This window comes from Pteropus vampyrus, unplaced genomic scaffold, assembly GCF_000151845.1.
Source record: "Pteropus vampyrus isolate Shadow unplaced genomic scaffold, Pvam_2.0 Scaffold575, whole genome shotgun sequence".
NCBI lineage: Eukaryota > Metazoa > Chordata > Mammalia > Chiroptera > Pteropodidae > Pteropus > Pteropus vampyrus.
In genome coordinates, this window is record NW_011889356.1 from 471600 (window position 1) to 484439 (window position 12840).

Sequence of the window (12840 nt, forward strand, 5' to 3'; positions counted from 1 at the left end):
TATTTGCTAAATCTGGCAACCCTACATGCTAATTTTGTAACTATATACCATCACAGTACTGGGTTATTCACTTTGATTATGCCTGGAAAATGTGATTCTGTAATGGGCATGATGGTTGCTTGCCCAAATCTATTCCACTTCACATGACATAATTTCACCCAAACTGCCAGTAATTAGTTCAGGAATAGGCATATGACTCAATTCAGACCAATGAGCCATGACAGGATTGCTTCTAGTAAAAATTTTCTTTCTCCTAACTGTGAGCCACAAGGTGAAACAGTATCTCTCCCATTAGAGCTGAACAAGGAAGCATATTATTTCATTACTACTAGAGACCACCTTACAATCAAGGGAGGACCTAGCTAGAGAAGAAAGCTGGCACACAGAGAAAAAAAATCTGGGTCCTTGATCACTGAACCACTGAATCAACCAACCCTAGAGCAAGGCCCACTTCTAGGCTTCCTATTATGTAAAATAATAATGTTCTTGCTGTTTAAGTGAGGATTTTGGCTCTGTACAGACAACAGCAGCCTAACCGATAAAGGTGAACCAAGGGTTCCGATCCCAGCACCAAGGAGACATTTGGCTTGCCTGTGCTTCATAGGTTGGATCAAGACAATAGCAACCTTTTCCTCCATAAAACCAGCTGCCCACCTGTTTGTCTCCTTCTACCTTGCTTTGTTCATTCTCCATTCCTGCTTCTCTGCCAACTTTTTCTTTAAGTCGATAAAGAAGCCCTCCTTTAGGAAAGTAAAGATTCTGTCACTGATGCCTGGGTAGAGTGATAAACGAGAGGGTTGGCTGTCACCAGGCATGCCTTGAGCTTGAGGACAGCAGATTTCAAGACATTCAGAGAAAACACATGTACGAACTTGTGGAAAGATACAGCGAAGGAGGGCAAGATAAGCTCAGTAAAATTAAACTCTTACTCCATGATTATAAGTGGCCCTTATAAGAACAGAAGAGGACTTTAATAGTGATGTGGCTGGACATAAAGTACTCCTTATGAGGCTGAGAATGAAAAATAAATGTGTCAATCTGAAAAGTATGGAGAGGCAGGAGCCCAGAATAAACTAGGGCTTTAGATAATTCCAGACACTCACTGCCACTTTCCTTGTCTGTGGACCCCATCAGGCTTTGAGTCCCTTGAGAGCAGGAACCACTTGTATTCCTGGCACTGAGCAAAGAGCTGGACACTTAGCAAAGCACTCTGTGTGCCTGTTGAAAAAATGAGTGGAATGAATTTTTAATACCTTTATGTTGAATTCTAATTCTTCATCTGCAACTGAGACTAATAATATCTATTTTACAGAACTTTGTAACAATGACATGAGATAAGGAATATGGAAGTGTCAGGCCAGGATCAGAGCTAAATAAATAGAAGCTGTTATTATTATTATTATGTCCTATGAGTCTGTTGTGTGCTCAACCCCATGATCAGTTAAGGAAGATGCAGAAAATGAGATAAAGCAAAAGAAGCACCTAGCAAAATGACAGTGGTGTGTCAGTAGCATCAGCATTGTTATTTCTATCATTATCGAAAAAGTATATTTTGGGAACCCAGTGAATCAGCAGCCTGAAATGTATGGCGCAAAAGAAAAGCTTAGAAATAATAAAATGAGGTATCTGTTTCCTTTTTAATATGTTTGACTAAAGAACCAAAAAGGGCAACTAACTTCTCTGAGTGGATGCGATGATGTATTCAGAGCGCAGTGAACAACAGATCTTATTTTACCTCCATCTTTATCATGAAGAAGAAAAGATGCAGAGAAATACTGCTGAAGAGAAAATTAAAGCTTAAGGCCGGTAAGGAGACAGAGATAATAAAGAAGTTCAAGGTCCTTTAAAGTGTGAGCCAGTTAAGATTCTGTGATGAGGTGAAGCATGCCCTAGGTTATCGGAGGAACCTCTGGATCCAATCGAGTCGTATTTATTTGAAGGACCCAGAGAAGGGGAGAGCTGTCACGAACAGAAGCCTGGATGCAAGCAGATGATCTGAATTACTAACAGGTAGATTCCAGAAACACAGCTTGGTGACAATGAAATTCTAGAACAGATTCTCAGTCACTGATCAGCTTAAGCAGTGAGCACAAGAAGACGGCTAGGGCACAGCAGGAACAAGTCACACCCAAATAATCTGTTTCCTTTTTGTTAGGGACCACGGGGCTCTTAGCTGAGGTGAATGCAATAAACCTAAACATATCTTGATTATGTTAAAGCACCCTAAGGAGAGGTCCTTGTTTATCCATAGCTTGCCAGTAGTTATGCTGGTGGAGGTTGCCAGCTAACAAAACTTTGTTTCATGTGATCACATGTGTTGCCAGAGGCTGGGAAGGCCTCTTGGTGACGTCTGGGCTATATATGAATCATTGCCCTATTCTCAAACTGTATTATTTTTGCTGCCTCTTTTCGACAATGGGACAAGACTCTTTGATGTCTGAAATCATATCTTGCTCCATGTGAAACTGGGCACAGGACCCTACACAATGACCTGTACAGCAGAAGCCGGGATTGTGATTCAGATTAGCTCTTGGAGGAGCCGCAGCTCATATTCACTGGAAATGAGAAACAGAAAAGATAATATCTGTAAGGTAAAATATCAAGAGTTTAACACAGCTGATGTTTATAAAGTACCTCTAAAAATAATAATAATAATGATAACTAATATTTATTGAGTGTATACAATGCGTCTGGCCCTGTTCTAAATGCTTCATATAGTATAATTCATTTAATACTATCATCATCCCCTTGCTACAAATGAGACCTCTGAAATTCAATGGAAGTATATCCATTACCCAAGAATGCACAGCTAGTAGGTGATGAAGGACTTGTATCCAGGTTTTACGATTGGAGGGGAGGTGCTAGAACGAATGAAGATGATGAAAGCAACAAACAATTGACACGTGTCCAGCACTTGCTAACAGGCAGCCTGACTCCATTCCATGGTGGTGACACCCGGCCCCTACCCTTCACAGACACAGAGCTCTTTTTGCCCTCAGCAGCACCTCCCACTGCTCCCAACTCCCAGGCTGTGAGCCCTCCAGCTTCATCTAGGGCCAGCACTCAGTGATACAGCCAGAGGACAGAAGAACAGTCCTTAGAAAAATGAAGCAAATCACAAAAACTGCACCCAAATGGTAGAATAAAGAGGGGCACAGACAGCAAGGGCATCTCTTCTGCTCCTCATTTGTCAGTTCCATTGGCGAGAGTCATATGGACAGAATTATGGACTCTAAAGGGTTCAGGAGAAGGGACACCACAGTCCCAGCTAAAGCTTACAGTGTCATTAGCTTTATAGAGAGGTCCGTTTTGAGCATGCAACCCTCAGGGAAGTCCCCATGGCCTGTCGCCCTTGCAGCTGTGCCCTCTCTCTGCCCGAAGCTGGACTCCTCCTGTTGAGCAGAGACTCAGAGTAGAACTCCTCCAAAGCAACACAGCATATCAGGAAGCCAAGAATGGATTCAAGGTATCCCCTTTGCTCCATGCTATCTGTCCTCACTAGTATTGCAAAATAAACTTAAATTTTGGAGTCCAACAGATCTGGATTCAGATCTCGACTCTGTGCCTCATTAGTACATGGTCTTGGGAAAATCATTAACCCTGTGAAGGTGTTTTACTCAATCAAATCAGCTCAATAAACACTTGCTGACTGACTGGATAGGTTCTTGTTGAAGGAACTTCAACTGCCTCGCTGGTAGTGGGAGACACTCAATTTCGTGAGTGATCTCATCTTAATCCTCATGAAGCCTCCCAGGAGCTTCATGAGGATTAAGATGAGATCACTCACGAAAGTCCCTGATAGATAATAGAACATAATATCATATTATATCATATTGTATCATATCACATACTTGGCACATGGCAGCCTCAAATAGGGAGTGTCCTTCCTCATGGAAGAAGTTGAGACGTATATCTCAGGACAGAGATGCTACCTTGCTCATGAAAGAGGCGAGAAAGATACATGCAGGAGGGAGCAGGAAAGAGGCAACTCCACCATCTCCCAGCCACCCCAGGGGCCTTCTTAATTCATTGGAAGTCCCACTCCAGAACCTGCAGCTTTGGTTCTGCAGGGCTCTTGGCTACAGAGCCCATCGGGAGGGCTAGTTCACAAGAAAAACTTGAAGCCTTAACTGTCTCTGATTTAATTCAATGCCTGCTGGGACGACTGCTCATTTGGACAGCTCATTTCTCTCCTGCACCCCATTAGAGGCAGCCCTTGCTCACCTCCATTTGGCTAACAAGCTAGCCTGGTCTCTGGAGGAAATAGAGGCTATTTACAGTAAATTATTCAATTAGAACCAGGAGCAAGGGCAGTTTTTGCCGTTGTCTAATGGGCCAATCTGAGTACAGCTGAAGGCACAGCTGGGATTGTTTAATCGGCAGAACCCATTAGGGCTGTCAACAGGGGCAGGACAGTAAATATTGTGGAAAGCAGTTAAGCTCCGGGCGGAAGTGCTAGGTAGGATGCAGTCGTGTGGGTGTGGGTGGAATGAGACCTGGGGATTTGGTCCCTCATTACGTGATACTTTAAGTCCCTCATTATAGGGTCTCCTCCTCACTCTCTATTTCTCCTCCCATAGAATTTACCACAATTGTGATTAAACAATTAACTGTAAAATTAGTAGTTTAATGTCTTTCTCCCCTGAGGGTCGCAGGGGCAGAGACTAGAGGTCTGTCCTGCTCACTGCTGTATCCCCCTAGCTCCCTTCCTGGTACAGTGCCTGGTACGTAACGATCGGCTCAATAAACACTTGCTGACTGACTGGATAGGTTCTTGTTGAAGGAACTTCAACTGCCTCACTGGTAGTGGGAGACAGAGACACCTATTTTATCACATGTTATGAGTACTCAGTGAGACGACTGTGTGAGGGCCTTGTGCAACTAACTATACATGCTTCCTAGCAAGGGCTCTGCATCCTAACATTCACTGTAGTCCCCACTGACTGGCCATACCCAGCTGGGCAGCCTCCCTCTCCACCCCGAGTTCTGTGTTCATTAGGTTCCCCAAACAGGCAGATGGGTCAACAAACAGTCCTGATGCTGCATGAAAATTGCAATAACGGGTAACCAAGGGGATGCTACGGGAGGTCCAGACAGCTTTCGAGCAGTACTAGGTAAGAACGGAAAGTAGGGAAAAGGGGTCAGGGAAAGTTTCTCAGGACGTGATCCCAAAGCTGACACTTGAAAGAATGTGGAAATAGAGGAAGGAGAAGGGGCTGGAAGGAAGAGAATGCAGGCAGAGGGAAGAGCACGTGAAAGGCACAGGATCATGAGCATGGAAGTGTTTCTAGAAGGCTGGAGCATGCTGGGCTGGTGGTGGAGTTTAGAGGAAACTATCCCAGTGACACGAGAATGCAGAAAAAGGAGTGGTCAGTTTAAGCTGGGGGAGTAGGGCAGACTTCTTAGAGGAGGTAACGTCTGAACTGGCCTTAAATGCAAGGTGGGATTTTGCCAGCTAAAGATGGGACGAGGATATTCAGTGCCAGGAGAATAGTGTGAACCATGGCCAGGAGACCAGAAAATGTAGCAAATATTCAGGGACCCAGATATCTCCCAGGGAGTTAAAGAGAAGGTATCTCTGTGGCCCTGCACATGAATTTGGTTCTTTGGACTCTACTCTGTGCTGTGGGTGGTAGGGAGCCATTGAAGGTGTTTGAGCAGGGGAGGAAAGTGATCGGAGTAGAATTTCAGCTCCCACCATGACCAGTAGAGTGGATGGACTTCAGGGAGTGAGACCAGTGGCAGGGATTCATTTAAGAGAAAGATGCAAACTCCCACGGGACCACAAAAGCCTGGGGCTGGAGAGGTGGAGACTTGGGGGTGGGAGGGAGGGCTGCAATGAGCTTTGGGGAGTAATAACAATGAGCCTCCCTCCTTACCCCCACTCTGGGCCTCTGTTTGACCCGTAGGAGGGTGGCAATAGTCATCAGAGATATTTCAGTATTGCTAGCTATGGTGACCAGCATCCTATAGCAATCAGATACTTTAAGAACCCTCATTCCCAGGGGAGGTGCAAGAAAACAAGCAAGCGATCACCCAGCCCTGCTGAATGGACCCAGCCTCATGAAATATAGAGAGCTCTGGCTCCCTGGAGGAAGCCCCAATGGCCCCTCACAGCTGCCAAGCGACAGAGCCCAGCAAGTAGGCAGAGCAGACTTGAGAATCCACAGAGCTGGCCTTTGTCCTGCAAACTCTGAAAACCCTGTTTGGATGGCCCATTAGGACTGTGCATAAGGGACAGGGGCCCACCTAGACCTCAGCCCTGCTCAAGTTCAAGAAGAATTTTAAAGGATTAATAAAGGATAAAATGGAAGTAATTGTTCCTTCCTCATGGCACTCTGTAAGGATCAGTGAGATCACATATGTAAAGTACCTGGCACACGAGGATGCTCAATATAAAGATTGGTTCTGTTTCTCTTTTGGTGAGGACAGTGCCTAGCAATAGGGAGGCAGCCAGATGAAGGCCACTCTGCAACCTCTCGACCTATGTCCAGCTAGTCAACTGCTTTTTACTTGTTGACTTTTAAATTATTCCCTTTTACTTTCTAACTTTACCCAGTGTAAATGTTAGCCAATTGCTCGAATGTTCCTCAGCTTTGATTTGCAAAAGTGAGAGCCCTCTCTCACTGGGCCCGGGTCCCAGGGTGTTAAAATTAACAATAAGTATACTTTAAGCTAATGACTTACTGGTTGTGGCTGCCATGAATAGACATAATTCTCAGATAAGGGCCATTAGAGAAAATTGAATAGCTCCAATGTGGTGAAAATTTGGATACATCCTGTTTCATAAATCACTATCAGAGGTCATGCTGGGCAAGCTATTTCCCTCTCTGAGTCATGATGAGGACCCAGGTTGAGGGGGGTCTATATACCCTTGGGAAAGCAAACACCAGACAGAGAACTATACAATGTTTGTAGTTTCATAAATATAATTTTCTCTTATTTCTAAAGCCACGAGCAGATGATAGTGCTACATCAACAACCACAATAATCCAACCTTATTCTCTGATATTATTTCCTTCTCAAATCCTCCAAAATGGAGTTTGCTCAATAACATTTGGAAAGTAGCATGATAAGCTCATGGAAATCCAAAATTCAGGATTGGGATTCTAATCCCAGTTCTGCCTCTTACTGGGCCTCTCTGACCTTTATCCTCTTCATCTGAAAACAGGAAAAGAACCTATTCTCAGGTTGTTAGAATCAATAAGATCATGTGTCTTGCCTGATACCTACATGAGCAAATAATACCATAAGCTAGTTTGACCCAGGGTACTAGTTAATGGTGTTACACAGGAAGTCTTATGATATCCATCTTTGTGCCAAATGAAAGATCCAAATCTCAGGTCCAAAGAGCTGCTTCCCACTAAAGGGGATTAAAAAGCAGAAAAATTAAATACATTGAGAAGAAAACCCTTCCATAGGAGAGATTTGATAAAAATCAAGTACGTAAAGGCCACACTTTGAATAGGCACAAATAACAACACTAAGACATTTTCTGTGATTAGTAATATTGGCCCTGAAGAAATAATTAGCATCCCACTCATATCCCGCATGACCTAAGAATTAAGGGGCATTCAAAGGAGAATCCAGACCAAACCAGAACCTGGGCTCAGGCACACCGATGAGAGGTTCTCATCAGCTCACAAATGAAAAGGAACCAAAGACAGAGAACAAGAACCCATTCTAGGGTCACTGTATGTAAATAGAATAACCCAAAGTGTGAGCACACGATCAATCTCAACAAATTTTACTGTCACTGTCATAACATTCTCAGATAAAAAAATCTTTTACATTGGGGCATGGTGTCAGGTACATGGACCACATGGTTAATGTATAACCATCTGAGTTAATTAATTGGAATACAGAATGGGTCAGACCTGAAAAACAGGCCTTTCACAGAAAGCTGTCTTATCAAGGCTCATTTATGTCTAGTATGTCATATGTCACAGTAGCATCCAAACAGTACATTGCATGGTGTCTAACACAGTATATGAGCTCAATAAATGTGGATCAATCCCCAACAGAGTATTCTATGATTCTCCAAAAATCTTGTCCTTTCATCCTTCTGTGCATTGGTCACGGCACCCCAGCACATCCTGACTGAAATCTCCTCGATTCTCTTTTTCTATCTCCAGGTAATACCAGTGTTTTAGGATTCATCTCTAATCTTACCTCATCTGGGAGGCTTTCTCTAGCCAATCTAACCTAGAGTAACTTCTAAAAGTTACCTAGGAATAAATAAAACTGTGAGGTCTTGAACAATTTAAAATTCTATTGTGATGGAAGGTATGCTTTTTTCCTTGGCCCCTCCCTCTTTCTCTTTCTGCCTACTGAGTGATGCCAGAGCAGCTGGAAAACGACAATATGGCAAGGCCAAAAGATAGAAGAAGATGAGTATTGAATCCTAGTTTGAAATAGAGCCATCCAACCCACAACAGTCTGTGGAGTAAGCAAGAAATCAGCATAATGTGCTAAGCCACTAATATTTGGGGGGTTGTTTGTTAGAACTAATCTTAATTAACCTGACTAATTGTAAGGATTGAAGTAAATGCTATATTTAAGGCACCCATAGGGATGCTAGACACTGAAGTCTCTTAATAAATATAAGTTCCTTTTCTCTTCTTTCTCAGTCCTGAAGGAGAAGGTGGGATAATGTTTCTGTCTACTGACAGCCCTCTGGACACTGACTCTAATTCTTGCACAGTACAGCTGAGGTCCAGAAGTTGATAAGGTGACGGTGGCGTGAAATAGATACCTACAAACATTTAAAGTCCTATCAGTTCTGAGACTAAGATTCTGTTTCTCAGCCAATGCTTCCTCAGCTCATATGCACCATTTATAATAACAGCTAAAATTTACTATAGTCAGGTTGTTCTAAGATGCATTTTTTTTTTTGTATTTGAACGACCGAAATTAGGATGTATGTTTCAGTCAACAGCATCTTGGCATTGATTTGTAGTTTAACTGAAGCATATTTTCTTTCCTATGAAGTAAAAGGACATCTTACAATCTACGGAATCTTAAATTTAGTGAAAGGTATTATTGAGCACTGTGTGCCAAGCGTTCTTCTAAGTTCTTCATATAAATAATTTCTCAAAAAACCCAAAACAATTAATACTACTATTATCCCCATTTTAAAAAGTGTTGAAATGAAGACCTAGAGAGATTCAGTAATTGGCTGAGGTACATAGCTAGTAAGTTGAGAGATGATAAAGACTATACCCTCTCTTTCAGGAACTCCATACCATGCCACTATTTTTTTAGCTCCTGATTTTTACTTGACAATTGATTCTTCTTATAGAGAAAGCTCACACAGAAATTCTATGTTCAGGAATATTTCATAAGAATAATTTTAAAGGATTGATAAAGATGTTCTTAATGTTTTTTTAAATGCATCACTGAGTTGGTACAAATGAGCTGTGAAGAGCCCAAAAGGAAGGCAAAAACAGGAGCCAGGGATAATAAGGAAGAGTTGAAAAGAGTTTTGCCCTGAGAACATCTGCTTAATGTTGCATTCCCTAAGCTTCTGTTTCATGTGTGCATGGGGCAGGGCAGACTAGAGACAAAGCCTAGGGACTAGGGAAAGAATCAAATAGGGGTCTAGAAGACCAGAAGCTCAGTGTAAGGGTAAATGAGAAAGAATTAGAAAAGTTGTCTGTCCCAACTCTGGTGCTGAGTAAAGGGAACTCAAATTTCTCTTAAGAATGAATGATCACAATGTGACCTTCATATAGGTTTGTGGCCTCACATTATCTGTGAAGGGGAATAAAAACTCAATTAAAGACTTTAGTTTCAAGAAATAAAAGAGAATCTTGGAAACATTTTCAAGGAACAAAGACTATGAAATACAGCCAAGAAGATTTGAGAAAGCATCAAATTAAACTCTATAAATTAAAAATATAATAATTAAAATGAAAAATTCCTTGGACAGATTAATCACAGCTAAAGAAAGGATTGGCATATTAAAAGATAGAACAAAAGAAATTATCCAAAATGCAGCTCAAAGAGACAAAGGGAGAGAAAAAAGAGAGAATTAAAGCTAAGGAATAGAAAATAGTCTAACAAATATTTAATCAGATTTCCAAAGGGAGATAAGAGATAGAATACAGAAAAAAAAAAAAAGTGATATTCAAAGAAATAGTGGCTGAAAATTTTCCCGGAATTTTTGAAAGGCAAAACAACTTTCAAATCCAGAATCTTAATGAATTCTGAGCAGGAAAAATACAAAAGATACACCTGAGACAACTCAGAAGACTAAAGAACACCAAAGAGAGAAATTAGATCAACAGGTGATGGCTTAATAGCAATGATAAAAGTCAGCAGACAATGAGAACTTATCTAATTACAGAAAATGATTGTTCTAAAGTTCTATACCCAGAGAAACTCTCTTTGAAGAATAAGAATGAAATGAAAGCATATTCACAAGTAAAAATCTCACACTAAAGGAAATTCTAAAGGATTTATTTTAGTCAGAAAGAATGTAATGCCAGATAGAAGGTTTGAGATATAAGAAAAAATGATGAGCAAACTTATATGTAACTATGTGAGTAAATTCAAACAAACTTTGACTATAAGAAACAATTATAATACCTCATTTATGGGATAAGGAAAAAATAAATCTAATATATTGTAAGTAGATTCAGAAAGGGATGACTAAAGTAAGTTCAAGTATTTTAAGTTTCTTTTATTTTGGGAGGAAGAAATAAAGATGAAATTAACTTTAGCCTTTTTAGATTATTATTAATGCTGTAATATCTAGGGTAACCAACTAAAATAATATACATAGAAAAAGAAATACACATTACCCTTCATCTATTAGAGGGAGAAAATAAATGAATAATAAAGAAAGAAAAAGAAAGAAAGAAAGAAAGAAAGAAAGAAAGAAAGAAAGAAAGAAAGAAAGAAAGAAAGAAAGAAAAGCTGAAAAGGAGAGTATCAATGTAGAATAGTAATTACAGTAAGGGGAGATGAACTAAACTAGACACTTATAAGCAAAGATTATAAAGCATGAATGAGAGAGAGAGAGACAAAGAGAGGGAGGGAGAGCATGTGAGATAGAAATACCCCTAAAACAAAAAAACAAACAAAAAAACCAAAACAGCTTAAAATTAAAGGTCATGAGAAATATACCATATAAATATTTACCAAAAGAATTCTGATGCTAATGTATTATATATTATAAAACAAACTTTGGACAAGTACAGAATCATAGATGAATATTCTAACATAATTCTGCCATTTATTAATAGGTCAAGCAGAAAATTATAAAAATATAAAAGATCTGAGTGGCATAATTGTTAAATTTAATGTTTATGAACTGAACAAGGCACAATTTATCAGGAATACACATTCTTTTCTTTTCAAGGACTCATGAATTCTTTTTAAAATGACTAGATCTTAATGTCTAGATCTTAATGCAAGCCTCAGCAAATTTCAAATAATTGGTTTCCTATACATCTATACATGGCAATTTATACCCCAATATAAATATCCTCATACATTTTGATATTTTAAACATAAAAATAATTGGTCAAAGAAGAAATTGTAACAGAAATTAGAAACAAACCTGAATAATTATGAAAATACATATACAATAATCATATAGCATACAGATAACTAAAATTAAGAGCAAAAATTAGTGTTAAATTAGAAAATGAGAAAATCTGAAAATTAAAAGAATGTCTAACTTCCAACAACGTAAGAAATTTTAAAAAGAAGAGAAGAATTCCAAAGAAAGATAACAGAAGAAAAACATCAACGTAGCAGCAAACATCAAGCAAAGAATAAATTTACAAAACAAAATGTAAACACAAATGATCAATAGAGTTAAAGTTAGTGTTTTGAAAACACAAATAAAACAGCTAAACCTCTCATAAGATCAGAAAAAAAGATCAAAAAGTAAAAAGGAAACACAAATAATATTAGCAATAAAAGAATTTATTACTACAGATGCAGCAGAAATAAAAGATTATGCAATATCATCGAAATCATAAATAAACTAGATAAATTCTTAGAAAAATGCAATTTATCAAAATTGGCTCAAGAAAAAATAGATCTATAACCAGTGAATAAATTAATCAATGCTTTAAAATCTTTCCTTAAGAAAAACACCAGGCAAAGAGAAGTTTACAGATGAGTTTTTATCATTCGAAGGAAAGATAAACTTCACTCAAACTCTGTCAGAGAATAAGAAAAGAGAAAACACATTTCATTTTATGAGACTGACGTAATTTTAACACTGAAACTAAACAAGAACATGAGAAAGGAAATTTATAGGCCAATCTCATGTATGACCATAGATGAAAATATGCTGAACAAAATATTAGTAAACAGAATCCAGCTATATACGAAAGGCATAATACATCATGGCCGAGTTACATTTAGCCTAAAAATACATGGCTGTCTTAGCATTAGAAAATAGATTAACGAAACTCACTACATTAATAGGCTAAAGAAGAAAAAACTTATGATCACCTCAATAGAGGAAAAAAATAACTTTATAAAATTCAACAGCCTTTCATAATAAAACATTTTAGCAAACTTTGAGCAAGACAAGTTCTTTAAACTGCTTAAAGAGCAATTAAAAAAAAAAAGCCAGAAATGACATACATAATGATGACATGTTGAAAGCATTTCCTGTGAGATCAGAAATAAAATAAAAATGTCAGCTCCCACCAACTTCTATTCATTATTATGTTACAGATCTTAGCTAGTGTAGAAAGAAATAAAGTGTATAAGAGTGGAAATAAACAAAACTGTCATTATTTGCAGTTGATATGATTTTTCATAGGGTTGCCACATCTGCCTGTGCACAACAGCACTCAGCCAAGGAAGTGAGGA

At 39.2% G+C, this 12840-nt stretch overlaps 1 protein-coding gene across 1 annotated transcript in view; it reads right to left on the bottom strand.

The window, feature by feature from the left end:
* INSC (INSC, spindle orientation adaptor protein) overlaps positions 1–12840 on the bottom strand; it is a 121894-nt gene that overhangs the window by 90100 nt on the left and 18954 nt on the right. The gene's annotated exons all lie outside the window — the stretch shown is intronic.